This window comes from Pinus tabuliformis, chromosome J (assembly GCF_031772625.1).
Source record: "Pinus tabuliformis cultivar Carrire ecotype Pingquan chromosome J, CPIR1, whole genome shotgun sequence".
In the NCBI taxonomy this organism is placed as follows: domain Eukaryota; kingdom Viridiplantae; phylum Streptophyta; class Pinopsida; order Pinales; family Pinaceae; genus Pinus; species Pinus tabuliformis.
The window spans coordinates 1,205,777,243-1,205,783,301 of NC_142295.1; positions in this window are offsets into that span (position 1 = coordinate 1,205,777,243).

Sequence of the window (6,059 nt, forward strand, 5' to 3'; positions counted from 1 at the left end):
TCTCATAGACGGTGCAGCCTCACCTTTCTTCAAAGGATATAGGGGATTAAGACAAGGCTGCCCCCTGTCACCCCTGCTCTTCCTTCTAGTGGCAGAAGGACTGAGTCAGTTGATCCACTTGGCCAAAAGGGAGGGAACTGCAAAAGGTCTGGAAGTAGCAGTCAACATGTTCATATCCCATCTCCTGTTTATAGACGATATCTTACTATTCTCCAATGGAAATCTGAATGAAATCAAGGAATTAAAAAATATTCTTGACCTCTTCATGAAAGTGACAAGAATGCAAATAAATTCCATGAAATCCCAGCTAATTACGGAAGGATTAGACAAGCTTGAGAAAAACCAAATCACCTCAATTCTTCCCTTTGATGTGCTCAGCATGGAGAATCCTTTCAAATATTTAGGTTTTTGGCTGAAGCCTAACGCATACAGGAAACAAGACTGGAATTGGCTGGTTGAAGAAATTGAAGCCAAAATCTCGCACTGGAGCTACAAATGGCTCTCCAGAGCAGGAAGATTGACTTTAATCAAATCTGTGTTACTAGCCATGCCAGTCTATTGGGTAGCATTAACATGGGTCCCAAAAGGGATTCTGGATAAGATAAGAAGAATTTGCAGCAGATTTCTCTGGGCGGGCTCAAAGGAGGACTCAGTACTTCCATGGGTAGCCTGGGAAAAAGTGGCAAGACCTAAAGAATGGGGAGGATGGGGGATAAAAAATCTCATTAATTTCAGTATCTCTTTGGCAGCAAAATCAGGATGGAGAATCATCAAAATGGAAAATTTATGGACAAGAGTGGTGAAGAGGAAATACATAGACCCTGTACCTTTAGAAGAATGGATCAAGAACCCAATCAAGTAGGGGAAAAATGCTTCGGTGGTTTGGAAAGCCACAGTGGAGGCTTTCAAGGTGATTGAACAAGGTCTGGCCTGGCAGATTGGTAATGGGGAAAAACTGAGGATAGGAAAAGACCCCTGGGTTGGATGCAATGAAAAATTCGCCCTTTCCCCTGGACTAATCAGACATCTAGAATCTAAAGGCATATTTTCCCTAATCCAGGTCGAGAAAATTGGCTTCTCTTCTATATGGGGGCAAGCTTGGAAATTCGGAGAAGAACTAGGTCTACGGCATGTCTGGTGGAATGAGTGGAAAGTATATACCGAAGAGCTAACTAGATCAAATGTAAGGATAAAAGACAGACAGGATCAGCTGGTTTGGGCACATACGGAAAATGGATCTTACTCCCCAAAATATGGGTACAAATTCCTAATGTCAAAAAAAGGCTGGGGAGATCCGGAATGGTGGGCCAAACTGATATGGAAACTCAAATGCCCAGCAAAAGCTAAACTATTCTTTTGGTGTATTCTAAAAAGGAAAATTCCTACATGGGATATTCTTCAAGCTAGGTATAAACAAGGTCCGGGGAGATGTCCATTATGCAAATCAGAATTTGAAACCATTAGACATTTGTTTCTAGTTTGTCCATCTGTTAAAAAAGTATGGGCGGAGGCCGGGAAACTCATTAATAAACAGGTTGTTTGGGAGGGGGAAAACTTTCATGAGGTATGGGACAAATGGTGGTGTCAATATCCTGAGGGGAAGATGCGGAATCTACCTCCCATCATCTGTTGGGGGGTTTGGATCGCAAGGAATAAGAGTATATTTTTGGATAAGGAAACCTCAGCTGAATCAATAGCGATTCAATGCTCTTCTATCCTTTCAAATATTCCTGAATCAGAGGAGGAAAGAACTCCCAGGCAGATAAGGGAGGAACAAATCAAAGAAGGAGTCCCATGGGCCTACTTTGACGGGGCTTCTCAAAACAACAAAGCAAGAGCGGGGATGATCATCCACCTAAATGAAAATCAGACCTTAAAAGCTTCAGTGGGTCTAGGCATGGGGACAAATAACTTTGCAAAACTATCAGCTCTAAAACTTCTTCTATGCTGGCTCATTCACAGGAACATCCTCACGGTTCAGAACTTCGGAGCTTCTTTAATTGTCACAAAATGGGTCAATGGTCAAAGTAGTTGTCAAAATTATATCCTGAGACTTTTATTAGAAGAAATAAGTTTTTAAAACTCTCTTTTAATGTGTTTTCAATATGCCATATATACAGGGAGTGAAATGTTGAAGCAGGCAAACTTTCTAAGGAAGGTTTGCAACAGGTTATGGGCAGCTGGAAAGTAGCAGAAGAGACTCATGGACAGATCAGTGTGTCGGATCAGCCTCCTCACACCTAGTGTTTTTTCTTTATCAATGTAGTATTAAAAACGTTTCTGAAATTCTCAATGCTTGCTATCATACTGGTATTATTGATATATATTGGAAACTAAGTTTCCATAGTTTTGACTAGTTTCTATTTTCGTTTTGGGTTGTTTTCCTCCTATGAGGAGACCCAGGAAATAGACAGAGAACTGACATCTCTTGATGGATAATGATTTTTGGACTGGTTACAATGTCTGTATGCTGAAAACATAAACTGTGTTTGAAGTTTACGTCATTAGAGGATACATTAGTCAGCTTTTTGTGCAGAAAAGACTGTCTTTTTTTGGCAGTAGCTTTATGAGATCATCATACAGCAAAAGGAATGCCCAGGCATATACTTGTAACTCTTTATTCTGCTTAATAAAAAGTTCGCTTTTTTCTTTGGAAAAAAAATAATATATACAAAATCGTTTTCAAAACATAGGAATTAACAACAAAGTTTTTGAACAAAATCAAAATTGTAATGCTGAGAATTATTTCGTTGTACACATAAAGGGTGTGCGAAAAAAACATAATTAATTAACTAACATGCATATGCATAATTAAACCGAATTTTAAAATCTCTAGAAGACATTATCATAAATTCGATATAGATTCAGATTGAGTAACGATAATTGTATCTGGATTCAAATGAAAATCAACATATAGATATAACGTAGATATATATCAGATCATATTCAAAACATAAGCATAAAAAACAAACTTCTTGTACATAATCAAAACTGTAATACCAAGATTATTTCATTATATGTAGAAAGGATGTGTGGAAAACATAATTCAACTAATAGTAATATGCATAATTAAACTGGGCTTTGATTGTGTGGAATACACTAGTGCAAACAAACTACAATGAAATATATTTCTGGACTTATGTATTCTGTATAATGAAATTTATTTAACCAACAATACAATATTACATATAATTCAAAGGCTCAAATCATATGTTCATAAACTTATAAAAAACATTATCATAAAATTAATACAGATTAAAATTCAGTAATAACTATATCAGAATTCAAATGATAATCTCCATAGCGATAATTCATATTTATACAAGGTCATATTCAAAAATTAGTCATAAAAAAACAACATTGCTAAGCAGAATCAAATCTGTATCATCAAGGATTGAAAATATTGAAACAAAAATGTAAAACTAAGTGCGCATGTTAGATTAGGAATTGGGATTTGGTTCCCATAAACCATAACGTGAAAATTTCATCTGCAACAAAAAACAAGGATTTGTACAAAATAATTAGCTAAGGTCATCATATCATAATCAAGAAAGAAAAATTATTTAATATTAGTTAATAGAAAATCAAATGTCCAAGAATTTGAGAACACCTATAGTATGCAAAAGCGTTCACCGTCACTGTATTTCTGTTCTCAGGTTCATGACTTCTTGAATAAATTTGTTCATCATAGATTTAATGAAATCTCTGTCAAGAGCAACTATAATTTCCATTTTGACATTCTTCTTGAATATCTCCTTTTCAATTTTTCTAGCTTCTCCTTGCAACTGCACAACCAAGACAAAGTTCTCCTTATTGACTTTAACAAAAGTAACTAGCCATCTAGTAACTTCGTACGTAGTAAAATTCGTTATGCCATCAAACTCCATTTCCCTTTTCTATTTTAGCTTGTCCAATTCAACTTTTAGTGTGTCCCTTAAAATTAATCCAGATTTGTGTAGAATGCATGGACGGTTTAGGCGCACTACAATTTCTACCATTGCCAGTTAAGCATCACCTCTTTTCTTACTTGGATTCTCACATTAAGAAATGATTTTCTCTAGTGTACTAATTCTCTCCATCCACCCAGCTTCCAGTTGCTTTATTCAATTAGCATCTGGAAGTCCTTTGTTTTTTTTCTCTATATCATTCAGTAATGCAAGCCTCTACTAAGAGTAAGTAACTCATTGTTAATGAATTTTCTATCTACATTAAGATTACTATGAACCATACTCACAAATGTGTTAATTTCCTCTTGCAAACATGTTAAATAGAAAACAACTTGCCATGCATGATCAATAGTTTCTAATCTTTGGCACATGGCATTAATGATATGTGTTTTGACTGCATTAAGAAAACTGACAACTTTATTAGATGCTTGTGGTGTTGTAGTGGAAGTGACTGACAATGATGGTGTTTGTGTTTCCAACTGGGTCATTAATAGAGGACCCATATTTAGACTCTCTTCGAGTTCTTTAAATATTTTCTTCACTCTCAAATTTTATGTAGTCAGTTCATGAATAGACTGTGTAACTGCATTACTAATAGATTGATGTAATACCATAAGCCTCTCCGCTCCAATGTCAGATAGATCAATATTTATTTGTTCTTCAGCAATAATATTTCTATTTTCAAGTTTTACCTTCTCAATTCTCAATGTTTGGTTGCCCTTGTCATATTTTCATTTTACAGTGTAGCAGGACATTCATAAAAAATAATGGTGTCTTCTATAAATTTCTCCATTATTTTCTCATCATCTGCTAAATAAGAAATAACCTAGTATGGTGGTACATGGTTGTCACTTTCCATGTCTATAACTTCTTGAATGTTTTCTCTATTTGCAGAAATTTTCGATTTCGATGTTTGAACCATGTGAAGTGTGACCAAAAAGAATTTCTAAAGAGATTATTCGTTATCTCAATGAGCTGATACATCACCATAGTCGAGATTTCCAGTGCCATAAGCTTTTCTCTTTCCTAGATTAGAGGATGACATTGTTATCATAGATGGAGATTGTTGTGTAGTATTGATGCCTCTTTGCTTTTGTTTTTCTTCCCTGTTAATGTTGGTTTCTTGAACATTTTTTTCAGCATCCATTACCAATATTTGATTTTCGACCCTCTGTATGCCTTGTAAATGATTTGTTGTGTTAATAATTTTTGAACTAGAAAGAGATTTAAACAAAATATTTTCTTACACATTATGCTATGCAAAAAATTATTGTAACAACCCTGGTCAAAATTCCATGTAAAAATATATATAAGGCCACATTGATGGGACATGTATTACAAGCTGAATGGTGGGAGAAACATCCTAGTGGGTGTTTTTTAGTTTATTATGGCTAAGGAAATTAGCAAAGGAAATGACAAAGGCCTTGGAAAGGCATGAGGAATATTTTGGCATTTTATTTATGAAAATAATGGAAATTAGTAGAAAAGGAAGGTGAACACACAACACCACACTTAATCCTTTATTCAATAAAATGTAAATTACAAAGTCTTGGCCCTCTCGACCCAATTACAACGGTTTCCTGGCCTCTGTTCTATCTCAAACCCTATCTTTGTCACTCAAAACTCTTGCTTACACATTCTGTTCTCAGTCATCTAATCCTTGTCATTACATTCTTTTTCTCTTTTATGAATCGAATCCTATCCTGACTGCATTAACAACTCGTTCCCTATTTTAACCAATCTAACAATTAAATCTCTATTCTCAAGCTCTGTTACACACCTATACTAACAACTTATCTCTTAGTCTAAAAATAATACAATATTCCAATTATTACAATAATGAAGTAAAGATCATTTTCGAGAGGTCCAACCCTCTCTACTAAAATTGACTTTGACCACTCAGTTCATTGGAATTCATCTCATTGTAGCTACAACATTTGAACATATAATCACATTGCTGGCTAAGTCCGGATGCTCCTACATCACTATGCTTACAAATAAAATGGAAATAAGATAGCTTGGGCGATTGTAGCTTAGCTCTGAGAAGAGATGTGGCATATACATGCCTTTGGACTATGTTACAATGAGGCTCAAGGGCCTATTTATTATTGG